Here is a 20,746-nt window from a genome sequence, read left to right on the forward strand (position 1 = left end):
CCGAACCCTGAGGTCGGTGCTCCATTCGAGGAAGTCAAATCCGAGACTTGGGAAGTCTCCGAGGGTCCCTCTCTGCCCTGCAACCAAGGCAAGCCCCGGATGCATTAACCCCTCCTTGGATGTTTTAAATCTTTTATCACTTATGAATTGAAAATGCTGCATTAGGTAGTTGAGAATTGGGTTAACCTACTTGCTGCATTTACTACCTTGATATCTGTTACCCTGTCCTTGACACCTGTTTTATTTTAAAACTGCGTAGCGATGCTTAACCCTGCTACTAGATAGGTTTTCAAACAAGAAAGTTTGAAGGGTTGTTGTGGGATACACTTATGATCAATAATGTTTCAATTTGAGACCGGTCGGTGGACTTGCTCTAAGAATGGAGTCTTAAAGTAGTGTCTCCGACTGTGTTGATTAAGGACCGTTCCGTTGATGGCCTGCTGGGTTGAGAATTTATAGTACTAGCCACTTGCCTCCGGTAAGCCCAGTCTTGTGATCCCTCGACGCGAACAGCTACTCGCGCACTGGGAGTGGAAAGATGGCGAGAGTAGTGTGTACCCACCTTACGGATCTGAGATGACCGGCAAACATCTAGATCGGCTGTAGGATGGTGGAGTACTGTGCTCTCGGGTGCCGCGAACCTGGTCAGATTTGGGGAGAGCTTGATTTGGGTTGACATATGCAAGATTTAATTCTACATATGTCGGGTGGTTAGGAACTCCAGCTGGATTGCTAAGCGATTCGAATCGTCGTTGCTCCCCGATTGGGAGACTCAATTCCTTCGACCCTCATCGTAGTTAAATATGCAACTAAGTGATAAAATGAGAAAGGGGAAAATGTCTCATGAGGTTCGGATCCCAATTCCCGGACTCATAGCGACATGAAGCTATGGCCATCGATAAATAATACTTAATGATAGGACTAGGAACTCACGGATTCGTCTGTGGGGAACAACTAGTTAGACTATCCTCGAATTCTTCTGCCTCTGCGAGGGAGGAATTCAGGGTAAAATTTGAAAATAAGGATGCACTACTAGTAAGCTTTTCCGCAAAACACTTTGGCTCCTTGCTCAGCCACCCCTTGTCTACCCTAAGCCTGCATCCCTAAATTCTCCTCTTTTCCCGTCGGATAAGTCTTGTTGAGTACTCCCGTACTCAGGGTTCAATACCCCTGTTGCAGGTGAAGCTCAGGAGCCGACTTGTTTCGGACCCTGTTGTGTGACCGTCGTCGAGGTTGACGACGAAGAAGAGTGAGCGTGACCCATGGGCCGGGTCTGTAAATTTATTCTGTCTATACTAAAGTTTCAGTTGCTCCGCTGGACCAGGCTTGTAATAACACTCTACTATTTGGAAGAACTCCTTTTGTAAATTAAGTTATGTAATACTTCCGCTGTTTCACTCTGAAATATTATTTTGGTCTTGTGTCGTTGAGTTACTGCTTTATCTTCGCAACGAATGATCCTGGTGTTAAGGTGGCCACTTGCTATCCTGTAAGGGCGAGAAGAATCAGTTCTCGTTGATTGACCATTACCAGTGGTCAGGACGAGCCAACTTGGTACGCCACAGGTAGCAGTGGAATGAGCGCCAGCAATGCTCATCGGACTTCTAAAGTGGGAGGACTCCCGGCATCACCGTCAGAGGTCCTTAGGACAATGGCAGGTGCCGGTGGGCCCAAACACTTAGGGGGTTCTGCCACAACTATAGTGTATTCTCTTAGCCGTGTTCTCCTCCCTACTATCTTCTAGGGTGATTAGTTTAGTGTCTAAGTGACGTTTTACCGTTTCCTGTGGATAAATAATAGAATACTTCCAGGTGAAGTGCTACAACGGTACTTCCGTGCACTTGCGGATTTCTCTGTTGTCGCTAAGAAGCGCCAATAGTAGGACGAGGTCACCCATGTTCAGGTCTCTTTTGCATACGTGCTTGTCGTGGTAGCATCGAAGCTTCTACTGGTACCTTGCTGAGTTTAGGAGGGCCATGTCTCGAGCTTCCTCGAGTTGGTCGACCGCGTTCTCCCGGGTTTCCTTGTTTGTTTGCTCGTTGTAGGCTTTGAGTCGAGGTGACCCATACTCGAGGTCAGTTGGGAGCACAGCCTCGGAGCCATAGACCATGAAGAATGGGGTATATTTCATGGCTCTACTCGGCGTTGTTCTTAGACTCCATAGGACCGAGGAGAGTTCCTCGACCCACTTTTTACTGAACTTCTTCAATCGGTTATAGATTCTAGGCTTGAGCCCTTGCAAGATCATACTGTTGGCATGTTCGACCTGGCCGTTGGTTCGAGGATGAGCTACCGCTGACCAGTTCACACGGATGTGGTGCCAGTCGTAGAAGTCCAAGAACTTTTTGCCGGTGAACTGTGTGCCGTTATTGGTGATGATGACGTTGGGTATCCCGAACCGGTGGATTATGTCGATGAAGAAGAGGATGGCCTGCTCGGAGCTGATGTTTGTGATGGGATGAGCCTCGATCCATTTGGAGAACTTGTCGATGGCCACCAGCAAATGGGTGTATCCACCCACTGCCCTTTGGAGTGGAGCCACAAGGTTGAGGACCCATACCGCGAACGGCCAAGTGATGGGGATCATTTGTAGAGCGCGAGCGGGGAGATGAGTTTGCTTAGCGTAGAATTGGCACCCATGGCATGAGCGTACGAGCTCGATGGCCTCGATGATGGCGGTCGGCTCATAGAAGCCTTGTCGGAAGGCGTTGCCTACGAGGGTTGTTGGAGCAGCATGGTGGCTGCAAGCCCCCGAGTGTAGATCCTCGAGGAGCTTTCGACCCTCCTCTATGGTGATGGAGCGCTGCAAGATCCTGGTTGGGCTTCGTCAATACAGTTCTTTACTCTCACCATAGATTACATACGATTTGGCCTGTCGAGCGATACGACGCGCCTCAGCTCGATCTTCTGACAATTCACTGTTGGGTATTTTAAACGCAAACAGAAAAATCCGCAAGCACACGGATACCGATGTAGCTTTCACCCGGGAGTATTCCAGAGTATCGATTTTCCACAAGGAACGTGAGTGTACTAATTAAGATTCAAGATCGCCCAAGGATAACTATATAATTATTTTTGGTGGGAAGAGAGGAAGTTTCCTGAGAGTTCTCTAGTTGATCTAAGAATCAAGAATTACTTCAAGATTATCTATTTCGGGACATCAGAACACTAACCACAGAAAGAGATGAGAAGGGGGCTAGGAAGCTCTGACTACGGTCCTACAAACACCGATCCGAACGAGGTGGAATACGTCGACCGTTAGGGCTGTCACTACCCTAGGGCTACTACAACAATCCGCAGGATTGGGTGCAATTCCAGCTAATTGCAAGACTAAACACCACGTCTAATCTATTAATTACTACTCTAATGTTTCAAAGATTAGAGCACTTGATGCAAGCGGGAATCCAATAAATAACTTGAATGTAAATAAAAGTAATTAAAGAACTCAGGAATTATGAATTGAAGAACCTAGAGAACGATGAAGAACGAACCAGTTGCTGCAAAAGTACAATGTTGAGGAAGATCCGACAGATCCGGCTCCTCCTCCGCTCTCCTCTTCTCTCTCCCTATTTTCTAGATTACAACTAGAACTAACTAGAACTAGAACTAGAGGAACTAAAACTAGAACTAGAGGGATCCTCTCTACTTGGATGAAGAATTGAAACCCTAGCTTTGATTCTGTAGAAGAGGTATGATATCCAGGGGCCAGGGGCCTTGCTTATATAGTCTTTTCAGATGAATCTGGGCCGTCGGATCAAACCGACATTGATTGTACGGTTATCCTGGATCCTTTAGGTCGATGGAGCATGATCCCCGAGTTGTACCCTGATTGGGCAGAATAGGAGGGCGGGCGCCCTGTCCCTGAGCCCTCTCGGCTTCCGCTTTGTTCCCGTGGCTTCTGGAGCCTTCTAAATGATAGAAAATTGCGCGGCATGTTAATATCTCTATGTAAACCCGATGTGTGGGCCTTTCTTCCATATTTCCTGATAACCCCCTGCAGAAATAGACAAACACCAAAACTCATGGAATTCTGTCAGATAAAACCCTAAGTCTGGGTGTTGGTTGCATATAAGTCCTTTTCCATGTTTAGTTGATGGTTAAATGTGAGCATTAAGGACCGTCAACAAGCTCCCCCAAGCTTAACCTTTGCTCGTCCCTGAGCAAAGATGGACTCAAGAGTTTCTGCAGTGGTTTCATGCCTTAAAGGTACACATGCGTTCAAACAAGATCTCATCTCTGGGTTAGGGTAAACTGTTAAGATTCAAACTTACTCATTTTACCTTCCACCATGGGGCTTGCAACTGTCACTTGTGTCTTGGGCAGTTAAAAGATAGAATGGTCTAGTCAAGCGCCATGTCTCTTGTTCTTTGATTAACTATAGCTCTGGAGTTTTTGCATATTTTCAAATAAAACTCAGAGATTCCTTGTATGACTCTCACTAGTCTCTCTTTTGTTGTATTTCTAGATCCTTACGAAGGCAGTAATGGTGTATGCCTTCTCTCAAAATATGTGGTATTTTTGGTATGAGGCATAGTGGCTTTGCCTTCTCTCTCACCCTACTCCAATAAGGTTTTGATATCTGGAGCTCATAGGTGGGAGACAGCTAATACATACTTACAAGAAAGTTATTGCATAGTGAAACCATGGATCCAGACAAACAAGTCAATATGTCAAATCAAGATGTGCATGTGTGGCGAATAAATGGTGTATGGTGATGATGGTGATAACAATGGTGAAAGTCTAATTCTACTTGTGCTCTTTTGAGGAATACATACCTTTCTTGCTCTTTTGAAACTTTTTGAGGAGAATGAGATGCTCTATATTTTTTTTTTCTTTTCTCTCAGGTGGGTATCTTGTACCCCTAATTCTACTGTCGGACACTTGTCCATTTTTACCTCTCGTCTCACTTTTTCTTTTCTTTTGAGGTTCTGGGCACTTGCCCCTTTTTATTTCCTCGTATTCTTTCTTTTTTCTCTCTTTTTTTAGAGCACTCATCTCCTGAAATAATATAGCAAGTGGTAGTAACCAAGATAACTTGAGCATTTATTTCACAGGGAAAAACAAAAATGTTTTTGGCTATTCTCTCCCAGATTAGGAGTAGAATATTTTTAGGTGATTCTGGAGATGGAAACGGGTGGATATATGTGGATGCGTACTTCCGGAGTAGAAGCAGCATGTGTGAGTGAACGTGCAATTGAATCTTGACTTAACCACACGACAAGCTCCTAAGGGTCTACACAGCTTGACCACACTCAGTGCTCATAAGCAGTAAAAAAAATAAATGTGTGGCTCAAAGTCTAGCAAACATGTATATATGGCTGTGGTAGAAATTTAAACTCTCATCATACAGGAACTCTTCATGTGATATTTTAAAGATTTTCAAAGATAAAATTCTCGAGAATTCTAGCATCTCTAAGAACAGATAAACAGCAGCTCAACCTTCCCATATCATATCCGTTAACGACATAGACTTCAGATCAAGTACTCTTCCCACAAGTTCAGGTTTAGAGCAAATCTTAATTAATAACAGTCAGGCCTAAACTTGAGAGAGATTTCAATTTTGAGAACTAGTCATGACAGAGCAACTATTCATCATTTCCATGTGAGAGCTTATCATGAGGGTTCATAGCAAACTTTATTTATTTATTTATTTAGCAAACTAAGCAAAGATATATATATAAGCACAAAATCTTTATTTGGGTTTTTATGATTATGCATCTTTTTATTATTTGAGTAAAGTATAAATGCCAATAGAACAGTTACCTGGATAAATGGGGGTGTTCTCCCCCATGCTGGATTTTGACGTAATTTCTTTTGATGTAGCTTGCAGGTGCTAAAGAGTCAAGTACGATCCACCCGTCATCCTTGGGAGATAGTTCCTCAGCACCGTTAAAACAATCATCTACATTGGAACCGGAGATGTCCACATGAACTTCCCCTCTGAGAAGGTACGCCGCTATTTTACTGACCCTAACTATATAGTTGAAGACTCTAAGCAGGTCAGGACAAGAAGGAGACGATGCAACTGCAACCAGAGAAGGCAAATTATCAAGGACGGATGGGCGGATTATGAAGGAGAAGTGGTACGGTCTGAAGACATACAACTTGAACAGAACTGTCCTGAGGAGACCATAGCACCGAGTCAGGTGTGGAGAGAGAAGATAGTTGTACATGAAGAGGAGGCGCTGCCGGAACCACCGACTACGCCATCCAGCGAATCCCAGGACGATTGAGAAAACAGATTAGGCAGTCGAGGAAGGGGGTGCACCAGTCGAATGGTCGATCGGGGCGTTGAGGGATTTGGTCGACCTCCATTACTTCTGCCGCCGTCAGCAGGGCCTCGATTGCGTTGGCGGGCTCGGGAGTGGAAGTTTTGGTGCTAGCCCCCGCGCCTAGGTCGACGGATGGTTCGAGCAAGTCCCTTGAAAACGCATCTGGTGGGACAGTGCCTCGAGTCGACGCAATCTTGGCGAGCTCGTCGGCCGCTTCATTGTATCGTCGTGCGATGTGAATGAGCTCGAGGCCGTGGAACTTGTCCTCGAGCTTGCTAACTTCCTTGTAGTAAGCCTCCATCTTTGGGTCATGGCAGCTCGAGGCTTTCATGACCTGGTCAATGACCAGCTGAGAGTCGCCTCGAACCTCAAGATGCTAAACTCCTAGCTCGATGGCGATCCTTAGTCCGTTGACGAGGGCTTCATATTCTACAATGTTGTTAGACGCGGCGAAGGGTATTCTGATGACATACCTCATATGGACGTCGAGAGGTGAGATGAAACAGCAGGCCTGCCCCAGCTCCTGTCTTCATGAGGGTTCCATCGAAGTACATTGTACATAGTTCTACTTGAACTTGAGCTGGGGAAGTTGGGTGTCTGTCCATTCCACGATGAAATCCGCCAATGCTTGAGACTTGATGTCTTTGCGAGGTGCATAGGTGAGGGTCTCACCCATGAGCTCGACTAATCACTTGGCGATCCTCCCGGTGGCCTCTCGGTTATGGATGATCTCGCCTAGGGGGAAGGACAAGACTACCGTCATCGGATGACCGAGAAAATAATGCTGCAACTTGCGTCGGGCGAGGATCATAGCATAAATCAATTTTTGGATCTAGGGGTATCATACCTTTGTCTCCGAGAGTACCTCACTGATGAAGTAGACCGGCCGCTGAACTAGTAGCGCATGCCCCTACTCCGGCCTTTCAACCACCATAGCCGTGCTAATGACCTAGGTTGTTGCCGCGATGTACAGGAGCAAAGGTTCTGCCAGTCGAGGAGGCACCAAGATCGAAGCGGTGGTCAGCATCTTTTTTAGTTTTTCGAGGGCTTCCTCAGCCTTGATAGTCTAGGCAAAGTGTTCGGCCTTCTTCAGGAGCCAGTACAATGACAGTGCCTTTTCTCCCGGCCTCAAAATGAAGCGGCTCAGTGCCGCTAGGTAGCCTGTAACATTTTGTACGCCCTTGATGTCTTGAATTGGTCCCATCTTGGCGAAGGCCGAGGCTTTCTCGGGGTTGGCCTCGATGCCGCGCTGGTAGACTATGTACCCTAAAAGCATGCCTCGAGGCACGCCAAAGACACACTTCTCGTAGTTGAGCTTGATCTTATTCATGCACAGACAACTAAAGGCGATCTCGAGGTCCTAAATTAGGTCGGCCTGTTTCTTTGACTTGACCACAATGTGGTCAACGTATGCCTCGACCGTCGACCCTATATGCTCCCAAAAAACATTGAGCATGCACCGTTGGTATGTTGCCCCGACATTCCAGAGCCCAAAGGTCATAGTCACGTAGCAATACATTCCGAAAGGTGTGATGAAAGAAGTCGCGAGCTGGTTAGACTCTTTCATCTTTATTTGGTGGTAGCCGGAATAAACTTCAAGGAACGAAAGGGTCTCACATCCCGCAGTAGAGTCAATGATTTGATCAATGCGTGGTAAAGGAAAAAGAACTTTCGAACATGCTTTATTTAAACTGCTGTAATCGACACACATCCTCATTTTCCCATTCTTTTTCTTATCTAATACAGGGTTTGCTAACCAGTCGTGATGGTGAACCTCCTTGATGAATCCGGCAGTCAAAAGCTTGTGGATCTCCTCACCAATGATCTTGCGCTTCTCCTCGTCGAAGCGGCGCAGGCATTGCTTCACTGGCTTGGAACTGGCTCGAATCTCCAAGGAGTGCTCGGCGACTTCCCTCGGAATGCCAGGCATGTCTGAGGGACTCCATGCAAACATGTCAGTGTTTGCACAGAGAAAGTCGAGGAGCACGGCTTCCTATTTGGGGTCGAGGTTGGCGCTGATCGTCAGCACCTTGTCATTGGAGCCGTTGGGGTCGAGTGGGATTTTCTTCGTGCCCTCTGCTGGCTCAAAACTACCCGTGTGGCGTTTAGGCTCTGGAGCCTCTACGGCGAGGGCTTCGAAACTCAAGGCGAGCTCGGTGGAGCTCTCGACAGCTTCCTCGTACTCGACGCACTCTACATCGCATTCGTACATGTGCTGGTAGGAGGAGCTGACGGTGATGACCCCCTTGGGCCCGGGCATCTTCAGCTTTAGGTAAGTGTAGTTGGGGATTGCCATGAACTTGGTGTAACCCGGGCATCCAATGATGGCACGGTAAGTGCCTCAAAAACCCACCACTTTGAAAGTGAGGGTTTCCTTCCTAAAATTGGCCGTCGTGCCAAAACAGACCGGTAGGTCGATTCGACCTACCGACAATGCCTTCTTCCCTGGCACAACGCCATGGAAACCGCCGGCGTTGGGTTGGAGCTGTGCTCTCTCGATGACTAGGAGGTCGAGGGTCTCGAGGTAGATGAAGTTGAGGCTGCTGCCTCTGTCCACCAATACTTTATAGAGCCGGGTGTTGACGATGATGGGGTCGACGACGAGTGGGTATACGCCGGGAGCGACAACCTTGTCGGGGTGGTCGTCACGGTCAAAGGTGATGGGGGTGCTCGACCAGCTGAGGTACTGTGGCACTGCCATCCTTGCCGCAAAGACCTCGCGGCGCTCCCTCTTATGCTGCCTCGAGGTGAGCTGCGTCGAGGGTTTGCCGTAGATCATGTAGCAATCGAGGACGGCGAGGAACCCTTCATCTTCTTTGTTTCTATTCTTGTCGTCGCTTTTATCCTTCCTTTGGTCATCCTTGTTCAGTCTCAGGCTGTCGAAGTACTTTTTCAACATGCGACAATCTTCGAGCTTGTGATTGGCCCCTCCCTTGTGGTAAGGGCAGGGCTCCTTGAGCATCTTGATGAAGATGGCCCCCTCTGGGGGGCCTGGAGGCTTCTTGCGCTCAACAGTGGTGACGAAATCATCATCGAGAGACTCCCGCTTGATCGACCGTGTTTTATTCTTCTTCTTGTTTTTCTTGGGCCCTCTGCTAGGGCCCTCGTCATCGTCTGTTGGCGCTTTCCACTTGTCACTCTTGTGGTTGAAGAAAGCACCGACCACCTCTTCGCCAGCGGTGTAGTTTGCTACTACGTCCATCAGCTCGTCGACGGTCTACGGTCGATTTCGACCTAATTCTCGCACCAGATCCTTGCACGTGGTGCCTGAGAGAAAGGCCAAAATTACGTTGTTGTTGGGGGTGTGCGGGAGCTCAGTACGCTGCTTCGAGAAGCGACGAGCATACTCTAGGAGAGATTCTCCTGATTTCTGCTTGCATTTGCTAAGGTCCCATGAGTTGCTGGGGCGGATGTAAGTCCCCTTGAAGTTCCCTTTGAACACCCAGACCAGGTCAGTCCAGTCATGGATATGGTTGGCAGGGAGCTCCTCGAGCCACCTACGAGCGGTGTCGGAGAGGAAGAGTGGTAGCCGCTGGATGATGGCTCGATCGTCTCCTCGAGCGCCTCCCAACTGGCATGCCAGCCAGAAGTCCTCCAGCCACAATTCTGACTTAGTTTTGCCATTGTACTTGGCGATGTTGGTTGGGGGTCGAATTGGGCTGGGCAGCGGCGTGCTGCGGATTGCCCTGCTGAAGACTCGAGGGCCCGGCGGCTCTGGAGCCATTCGGTCCTCATCGCTATCGTAACGTCCACCGCAGTAAGCGCTGTAGCCACGTTCCTCAGCGTCCCCATGTCGGCGGTGGTGGTGCTCGTTGATGTCATGTCGAGCGTCGTGCTGAACTCGATTGTCGACGAGGCGCTCCTGGACGGACACCATTTTCTTACATTGAGGGGGAGGCCCCTGATGAACGGACACCTCCCTCTCGTTCTGGGCTGGCTTGACGCGTTTTTCTGTGGCCGCCCCTCGACGCTGAGAAGCTGAGCTTTCAGCTTGTTGTGCTGCCGCAACATGGAGCAGACCCTGTATCTCGTCTCAAATGCATTGCGCTTGGGAGTTTGAAGGCTTAGGCATGTTACATAGCAGCATGGTTGCTGCCACGATGTTCTGGCCGGCTCGAGGGAAGCGGCTGACGAGTGGCTCTGGCTCCTCGTCCCTCACAATCTGTTGATACACCTCTCGAGCACGACCATGCGTGCCCCCGCCGTGCGGGTGCGGTTGGTCTCGCTCGGGAGCCCGCTCGAGTTGGCTGAGGCGCTCACGATCCTCATCAAGCTTGGCCTTGAGCTCTCGTAGCTATGCAAGTTGCGTGGTCTTGTCGTCCTGAGGCGGGGGTTCCACCTGCCCGTCACTCTCAGGTGTCCTAGGATCTTCCCTCGTTATGGGGGCTCGACCACTGGCAGCGGCGTCCTATGTATCGTCCGCGGTAGCCACGGCCCTGTCGAGGTTGAAGCACTCCCTTGTACGGTCGTAGCTGTCGGATTCAGAGTTGGGGTCTGGCTCGGCGGTGAAGCATCCGTGCCCCTCCTCTGCCAACTGCTGTCTGAGCGAGGTGATGGTGTACCGCCTGTTGACGGTCCTTAAGTATCAAATATAATCATCAAATAAACAAAGAAAAGGACCCAAATGAAATTAACATCCAGACTTAGGGTTTTATCTGACAGAATTCCACGAGTTTTGGTGTTTGTCTATTTCTACAGGGGTTTATCAAGAATTATGGAAGAAAGGCCCACGCGTCGGGTTTACATAGAGATATTAACGTGCCGCACAATTATCTTACATATAGAAGAGTCCAAAAGCCACGGGAACGAACGGGAGACTGGACGGGCTCGGGGGCAGGGCGCCCGCCCTGGCCTCGAGGCCAATCAGAGCCAACTTCGCGGATCATGCGCCACCGACCTAAAGGATCAAGGAAAACAGTGCGATTAATGTCGGTTTGATCCTACGGCCCACATTCACTTGGAAGGACTATATAAGCAGACTCCCTGGCCCCTGGAGGAGAGGAGCTCAGACCCCTAATTCATTATTCATCTTGGGAGAAGAAGCCTCTGATCAAGCCCTACAGCCACCACATCAATTATATCTCTAGATTAGCATAGCTACATATGATTAGAACTAGAAGGAGTCAATCTTCGATTGGTTTCCGGATCTGTCAAGAGGATTCTTGGTAATTCTCTATTGTTCTTCAATTGTTCATCTTTGTTCTTGAATATTATGAATATGACTTTGTTCTACTTCAATATGTTGATTATGACTTTGCTCTACTTGTTTATATTCGCAATTATATTGTTCTTAGTTTATCATAGTTATATACTTGGCTTAGTTAGATTGAAATTATATACATGTTTAGGATCGTATCGCATTTATCCATGTGTACAGTGGGTAAATGATAAGTATTGTGTAGGCGTGGTGCCTATACCGTATTTATCTGTGATTGTACCCTATATGCCAGATCGCGGGGTAGTTCGTGCTAGTGACAGCTCCATTGATTCTTATATAGTCCACCTCTCATGTATAGGGCTGGCAGAGCAACATTATTACAGGGGAGTGATTGCCATGTTTCTCATATTCCTTGATAATATCAATATGAATGGGCCTAGTCCTATCTCACAATGATTGCCAAATATAATTGCACTAACTATGATATGCTAGACTGTATAGTTGAGAATAAATTAGGAAATATTCTTGTAGTTTGTCCTAATTCCATGCTAATGACTTGCTAGAATATCTAATTGAGGTGCTCATCATATTTATTATGTGGCTAAGTTATGCTGATCAGATTAATTATATTTGTCACCTTTATACTTTATATATTTTTATGTGACATTTATCCCTGTATGAAAGAGAAGGATAAATGCTCTCAATTATACATGCAATGATAGATACTCAATTCTATATTCCATTCTATAATCAACATTGATGTTTAGCAATCCCTTCCCAGTGGTAAAAATATAAATAACGATACCTAGAATACTTCCCAGTTAAAATGCTACATCGGTATTAATCTGTGCGCTTGTAGATCTCATTTATTATTTATTTAGAAGAGCAACACTTCCTAGAGATTTGTAGCACATTCACCATGTTAGGAGTCCCCAGAGATGCTATACTACTTCGCCTCTTCCCATTCTCATTGTTGGGGAGAGCGAAGCAGTGGTTCTACACTATAAAGGAGAAGAATACTACGTGGGCACTCTGCTCTACGAACTTTTTGGCTAAGTTCTTTCCCATGGGCAAGACCAATGCTCTCCGTGGGAAGATTACAAGTTTTCAGCAACAACATGATGAATCCGTTCCAGAAGCATGGGAGCGCTTCCAAGACTACATCCTAAAATGTTCCCATCATGGAATGGAGAGCTGGCTACTGATGCAAACATTTTATCATGGAGCATTCCTATCACTTACCATATCACAAGCCACAGCTCTTGTGGAGAAGATGGCGTCCAACCAAGGCTGGAATGAAGAAAGGATCCAGACACACAAGAGAGGTGGAGGTATGCATCAGCTCAAGGAGGTAGACATGCTGTCTGCATAGCTAGACCTACTCATGAAGAAGCTCGATGATAGAGCTGGAGATAAGAAAGAAGTCATGCACATCTACGACTCTAACATGACTTGTGAGGAGTGTGAATATACTGAACACTCAGGCAATCACTGCCCTAAGATGCTTGAGGATGTAAACTACATCAACAATAACAACAACAACTACTACAACCGTCCTCAACAAAATCAAGGATGGAATCAGCAGAGGCCTAACTACTCAGGTAATTATTAAGGTAAGAATTCTTATAATAATAATAATTTTCCACCTCTAAGAGAGTTAGTGTCTAATCAAGGAAAGCTAATGGAAAACCTTTCTAAGAAGTTGGCATCTAATGATAAAATGCTAGAAAATATAAATAATAGAATGGATAATTTCTCTACTGCCATCAAGAATCAAATTAGCTTTAATAAAATGATTGAATCTCAGTTAAATCAAATAGCTGGAATCTGCAAATCTTGTAGACATGTTTGATGCAGGTAACTACTAGAGTAACCCCGTCACTGAAATTACTACTGACCTTCTGCCGGTCAAGAGAGGCGATCCAGGATGCCCCGTCATCCCGATCTCCATCGGCATGGTGGACTTCCCAGAAGCACTCTGTGACTTTGGCTCTAGCGTCAACATTATGCCTAGGGTACTCTATGAAAAATTCTTTACATATCCTTTATTAGAAACAACCATGTGTTTGCAGCTTGCAGATCGAACACTAAGTTTCCCAAAGGGAATATTGAAGAACCACTGTGTCCGAGTTGGTACCTTATACGCCCCAGTAGACTTCGTGGTGATTGTTGATGGTTCTTAAGTATCAATTTTAATTATCAAATGAACAAGGGAAAGGACCAATATGCAAACAACACCTAGAATTAGGGTTTGATCTGACAGAATTCCGCGAGTTTTGTTGTTTATCTGTTTCTACAGGGGGTTACCAGGAAATAAGGAAGAAAGGCACACATGTCTAGATTACATAGAGATATTATCGCACAGCACAATTTTCTACCATCTAGAAGACTCCAGAAGCCACCGGAACGAACAGGAAGGCAATCGAGCCCGGGGGCAAGGCGGCCGCCCAGGTGTTGTAACCAAACACGTCCAACTTCGCGGATCACGCTCCACCGACCTAAAGGATCTAGGATAACCATTCAATCAATGTCGGTTTGATCCAACGGCCCACGTTTACCTGAGGGGACTATATAAGCAGACCCCCTGGCCCCTGGAGGAGAGACAAGTTCATCATAGAGTTGAGAGGAGCCCTCGAAGGAATACCTCTCCTCTAAATAGACTTAGGGCTTAGCATCCAATGTGAGTAGAATTATATCTTCTAGTTTCTACTAGATTGTGAGAGATAGAGTGGAGGTGTAGATCGGAGGAAGCCCGGCCTGTCGGTGTCTACTCTGAGTTTGTACCTGCTGGATCAAGTTCTCCTAACCCGAAGCTTGCTCCTAGGATTCTTCAGTATTTTGACTTCTAAATTCTAGTAAGTTCTTGTTTTATTGTTCTTTGGTTTATGAGTTTACTTTAATCTCTTCGCGTAGAGTTTAGAGTAATCATCTCTAGCATAGACGTGGTGTTTGAGCTAGGATACTCATAGATATTCCCTGACTAGCTGGACCGTGGTAGTAGCGAGGAACATGACATTTCTGAGTTACCTTTGCAGACCATATCTCTTTAGCATGAAGGATAGGGTTTATAGGTGCGGGTTGAACATCCTCTGTGGTGTCTAGATTCCATAGGCTTCCCCAATAGAATAGTAGATCATCCTTACCAAGGTTAGAACGAGACTACAGTTGCAGTCTTTTCTATATATCACTCACATCGAGAAACATTCTTTGTAGCCTAAAGGTTAGTAGTAATAGACCGGGTTAGTCAGATGCACTCTTTCTCCTAGTGGTAAATAAAATACGATACTCTGGATAACCTCCCGGGTGAAGTGCTCACCAATATCCGTGCGCTTGCAGATTAATTCCTTATTGTGTTCCCAAATATGAACAGTGATAGAGACCGATAATGATGAGAGGGCACCCGTCATCTTAGGGCGGCCATTCCTGAACACCTCGGGAGCTGTCATCTACGCTAGTGCAGCCAAGATCAGTTTCTATATCAAGGGAAGGAAGGAGACATTTTCCTTCAAGAACATGACTACACAAATCCCAGAGCAATCCCGACATGAACCAAGGAAGAGGACCAACAGGAGGAACAGGAACAAGCAAGTGTGGACCGAGTGAGCTAAGATGGTCACTGCAATTCAAGGAGGTCAAGATCATCAACTTAAGTCACCGTTTCTGACCAAGAAGGACGACCTAGGTATGCCAAGCATCTATTGCTCCAGCAATGGATACAACTTCTACAAGACATTTTGCGACACCGGATGGGGCGTCAACATAATGGCTGCAGTCAACTATCGGCTCTTGTTCGGAACCATGCCCTTAAAACCAACATACATTCAGCTCCAGATGGCAGATCAGACATTCCGAAAGGTTGAAGGTATAGCAATTGATGTCCCTGTCAAAATAGACGATCATTTTGTCCATACAGACTTTCAGGTTATTGACATGGGAGATGATGAGTACGATCCACCCATCAACCTTGGGAGACCTTTCCTCAGTACTGTTAAAGCAATCATCTACATTGGAACCGGAGATGTCCACATGCACTTCCCCTCAGAGAAGGTACGCCGCTATTTTACTGACCCTAACTATATAGTTGAAGATTCTAAGCAGGTCAGGACAAGAAGAAGACGACGTAACCGCAACCAGAGGAGGGAAATCATCAAGGCCGGATGGGCAGACTATTGTTGACGGTCCTTAATGCTCACATTTAACCATCAACTAATCATAGAAAAGGATCTAAATGCAACTAACACATAGACTTAGGGTTTTATCTGATAGAATTCCACGAGTTTTGGTGTTTGTCTATTTCTGCAGGGGGTTATCAGGAAATACGGAAGAAAGGCCCACACGTCGGGTTTACATAGAGATATTAACGTGCTGCGCAATTTTCTACCATCTAGAAGACTCCAGAAGCCACGGGAACGAAGCGGAGGCCAAGAGGGCTCAGGCACAGGGCGCCCGCCCTAGTCCCTTGGGCGCCCGCCCACTTCCAGAGACCAATTCGGACACGTTTCGCGGATTATGCTCCACCGACCTAAAGGATCAAGGAAAACCGTGTGATTAATGTCAGTTTGATCCGACGGCCTAGATTCACTTGAAGGGACTATAAAACCAGACCCCCTGGCCCCTGGAGATCATACCTCTTCTACAGAATCAAAGCTAGGGTTCCAATTCTTCATCCAAGTAGAGAGGATCCCTCTAGTTCTTCTAGTTCTACCTCTAGTTCATCTAGATCTAGTTCTAGTTCATCTAGTTCTAGTTCTAGTTCCTCTAGTTCTAGTTCTAGTTAGTTCTAGTTGTAATTTAGAAAATAGGGAGAGAGAAGAGGAGAGCGAAGGAGGAGCCGGATCTGTCGGATCTTCCTCAATATTATACTTTTGCAGCATCTGGTTCGTTCTTCATCGTTCTCCAGGTTCTTCAATTCATAATTCCTGAGTTCTCTAATTACTTTTATTTACATTCAAGTTATTTATTGGATTCCCGCTTGCATCAAGTGCTCTAATCTTTGAAACATTAGAGTAGTAATTAATAGATTAGACGTGGCGTTTAGTCTTGCAATTACCTAGAATTGCACCCAATCCTGCGGATTGTTGTGGTAGCCTTAGGGTAGTGACAGCCCTAACGGTCGACGTATTCCACCTCGTTCGGATCGGTGTTTGTAGGACCGTAGTCGGAGCTTCCTAGCCCCCTTCTCATCTCTTTCTGTGGTTAGTGTTCTGATGTCCCGAAATAGATAATCTTGAAGTAATTCTTGATTCTTAGATCAACTAGAGAACTCTCAGGAAACTTCCTCTCTTCCCAACAAAAATAATTATATAGTTATCCTTGGGCGATCTTGATCCTTAATTAGTAGACTCACGTTCCCTGTGGAAAATCGATACTCTGGAATACTCCCGGGTGAAAGCTACATCGGTATCCGTGCGCTTGCGGATTTTTCTGTTTGCGTTTAAAATACCCAACAAGCTTTCTGGCGCCGTTGCCGGGGAACGGTAGCTGTGCTAGTTTCGAACCAAGTCGTCCGTGTATCCTTTTTCTTTTCCTTTTTACCACACTCACCTTATCATTTTTACCATACCACATGGATTTCACTCTAAGCATTAATGAGCATGGAATTTATTTCATAGCCACTTCATTTACTCCATGCTCGTATGCAACATCTTCACAATCCATTGGTCTCTCCAACATCACCACATTCGAGATCTCCAACCCCCTCTTCCTTTCTATTTGTAAAAACTTTAAAAGGGCGGTTGTCGATGCATATGTCTATATTAAATATTGCAGATCTCGTTGAGTTGATCTTGATATAGGTCAAAGTTGGAGGGGAAACCACTTCACTGACATAAATCGATGGTTTCCCAAGGACAAGCTTAGTGTCCTAAAACAAGCACTGATCAGATTGTAACATGAGCTTTTAATTATTTGCAACATTGCCTTGTGTTTTGAGCATATAAGGATAATTGTAAAAAAATTCCTTCGGGTATTCTTGTCACTAACCTTTCTAGGATTGGAGCAAGAAGATCGGATGAATGACAAGCACAAGGTATGTCTAGCCAATCATCATACAACATTGAATTAAATCCATCCAAACTTGAATTTTGCAAAATTCAAGCTTGGGGGAGTACTTTACATAAAAACATCCTTTGCCATATTGCTATGTTGGTTGTCCCTACCTTTGAGACATGCTCAATTTGTTCAATACTAATCACACTACTTCATCTCCACTTGAGTAGATTTCTATAAATGCTCTCATGCTACCTTTATTTGCTTTAGTATATGTTTAGGTTTGGAGTAGTTTTATTTATCTCTTAATTAAGCATGGTGCTTACTTAGGAATGATGATCTTACTTTCAAGGGATTTTAAATTAAGCATGGTGCTTAGGTTAAAATGCCCTCCTAAATCAAATTAGACATGTTGTCTAGGTTGATCTTTGAGCCGATAGTATCCTAGAGTAGATATTGGATATTTTGTTGGACTAACCCCTGTAGGAAAACTTTCAATATCGACCTGTGAAGTCCTAAGATAAGCTCACATTGGAGACAAAGAAAGAGACGCATGAAGTTTAACAATTTACACAAGGAAGGCATAGCTCACAAGAGATGATCCATAGAGGGTGCCACAAACACGACGCACAACCGCTAAGAAGAGGCGCCGCTGGAAGCACCGACTACGCCATCCAACGAATCCCAGGACGACTGAGAAAACGGAGAGGCCTGTTTGGAGGACTTAAAAACACCGAACGCCTTGCCAAGAGGTAAACTTGGTAGTTATCCTTTTCCTTTCAATTATTTAAAATAGTTTGCTTAGTTAATCATGTTCATATTATCCTAAAAAGAAAATAAAAATGTTGAAAAACAATAAGCCCCATGTGAGTATACGAGTGGCATAAAACCCATAAGTACATTCACCGTGGTGGCATAAAAATAAAATAAATAATTTTTTATGCCCTATAAAATGATAATATAAAATAGAGAGTAACATTTATTGTGGAGGCTCAACATGCTAAAGGCTAGATATTTATGCTAACACTTAACTAGTTCCACAAGCTTTGTTGCCTATTTGAGCTCCACAGAATTCAAGAATCAAGAAGACTAGCACATGGAGGACATTCTAATCGCTGTCAGGGTGCTGCCGACTTTCAAATACACCTCTGCCACCTGCTAGCTACATGAGAAGAAATTACGTGAAAATTCAGCTTGGGGGAGAGCACCCCCATTTATCCCGCTAAGTATTTCGATCTATCTACATTTATACTTACACTATATTAAAATATAAATATACATAACTATGAAAAACAAAATAAAGATTTTATGTTTATATATATATCTTTTGCTTGGTATGCTTAATAAATAAATAAAGTGGCTATGCTAAACTGAATCTTAATAATAAAACTCTAGCATGGATATGATGAATAGTTGCTATGCCTAATTTTCAAATTTGAAGTTCTCTCTAGTTTAGACATAACTGTTATAATTTAAAGCTTGCTCTAAACCTGAACTTGTGGAAAGAGAACTTGATCTAAAAGTCTAAGATGTTAACTGATATGATATGGGAAGGTTGAGCTACTCTTTATCTGTTCCTAGAGATGCTAGAATTTTGGAGAATTTTATCTTTGAAAATCTTTAAAATAACACATGATGAGGTCCTGTATGATAAGAGTTTAAATTCCTACCACAGCGATATATACATGCTTGCTAGACTTTGAGCCACATATTTACTTTTTACTGCTTATGAGCATTGAGTGTGGTCAAGCTGTGTAGACCCTTAGGAGCTTGTCATATGGTTAAATCAAGATTCACTTGCACGTTCACTCACACATGCTGCTTCTACTCCGGAAGTACGCATCCACATATATCCACCGATTTCCATCTCCAGAACCACCCAAAAGTATTCTACTCCTAATTCGAGAGAGAATAGCCAAAAACATTTATGTTTTCCCCTGTGAAATAAATGCTCAAGTTATCTTGGTTACTACCACTTGCTACATTATTTCAAGAGATGAGTGCTTTAAAAAAACGATACGAGGAAATAAAAAGGGGCAAGTGCCCGAAACCTCGAAAGAAAAGAAAAAGTGAGACGAGAGATAAAAATGGACAAGTGTCCAACACTAGAATTAGAGGTACAAATACCCACCTGAGTGGAAAGAAAAAGAAAACATAGAGCATCTCATTCTCCTCAAAAAGTTTCAAAAGAGCAAGAAAGGTATGCATCCCCTCAAAAGAGCAACAAGTAGAATTAGACTTTCACCATTGTTATCACCATCATCACCATACACCATTCATTCGTCACACATGCACATCTTGATTTTACTTATTGAATTGTTTCTCTAGATCCATGGTTTGACTATACAATGAATGTCTTGTAAGTATGTATATTTTATCTCCCACCTATGAGATCCAGGTATCAAAGCCTTATTAGAGTAGGGTGATAGAGAAGGCAATGTCACTATGCTTCATACTACAAATACAACATATTTTGAGAGAAGGCATATACCATCACTGCCTCGGTAAGGATCCAGAAATACCACAAAAGACTCTGAGTTATAGCTGATCAAGAATAAGAGACATGGCACTTGACTAGACCGTTCTATCTTTTAACTGCTCAAGACAGAAGTAATGGTTACAAGTCCCATGGTGAAGGGTAAAAAAAGTAAGTTTTAAGTCTTGACAGTTTACTCTAACTCAGAGAAGAGATCTCATTTGAAAGCATGTGCACCGTCAATTTTTAAAGGCATTACAACAAGTTCTCATCCATCACTGAGATTATCCTTGCTCAGGGATGAGCAAGAGGTAAGCTTGGGGGAGTTTGTTGATGGTCCTTAAGTATCAAATATAATCATCAAATAAACAAAGAAAAGGATCCAAATGAAATCAACATCTAGACTTTGGGTTTTATCTGACAGAATTCCACGAGTTTTGGTGTTTGTCTATTTCTACAGGGGGTTATCAAGAATTATGGAAGAAAGGCCCACACGTCGGGTTTACATAGAGATATTAACGTGCCCCAAAATTATCTTACATCTAGAAGAGTACAGAAGCCACGGGAACGAACGGGACCGAACGGGCTTGGGGGCAGGGCGCCCACCCTCCCCCCTTGGGCGCCCACCCTGGCCTCGGGGCCAATCAGAGCCAACTTCGCGGATCATGCTCCACCGACCTAAAGGATCAAGGAATACCGTGCGATTAATGTCGGTTTGATCCGACGGCCCACATTCACTTGGAAGGACTATATAAGCAGACCCCCTGGCCCCAATAGGAGAGGAGCTCAGACCCCTAGTTCAATATTCATCTTGGGAGAAGAAGCCTCTGATCAAGCCCTAGAGCCACCACA

This window comes from Sorghum bicolor, chromosome 5 (assembly GCF_000003195.3).
Source record: "Sorghum bicolor cultivar BTx623 chromosome 5, Sorghum_bicolor_NCBIv3, whole genome shotgun sequence".
Lineage (NCBI taxonomy): Eukaryota > Viridiplantae > Streptophyta > Magnoliopsida > Poales > Poaceae > Sorghum > Sorghum bicolor.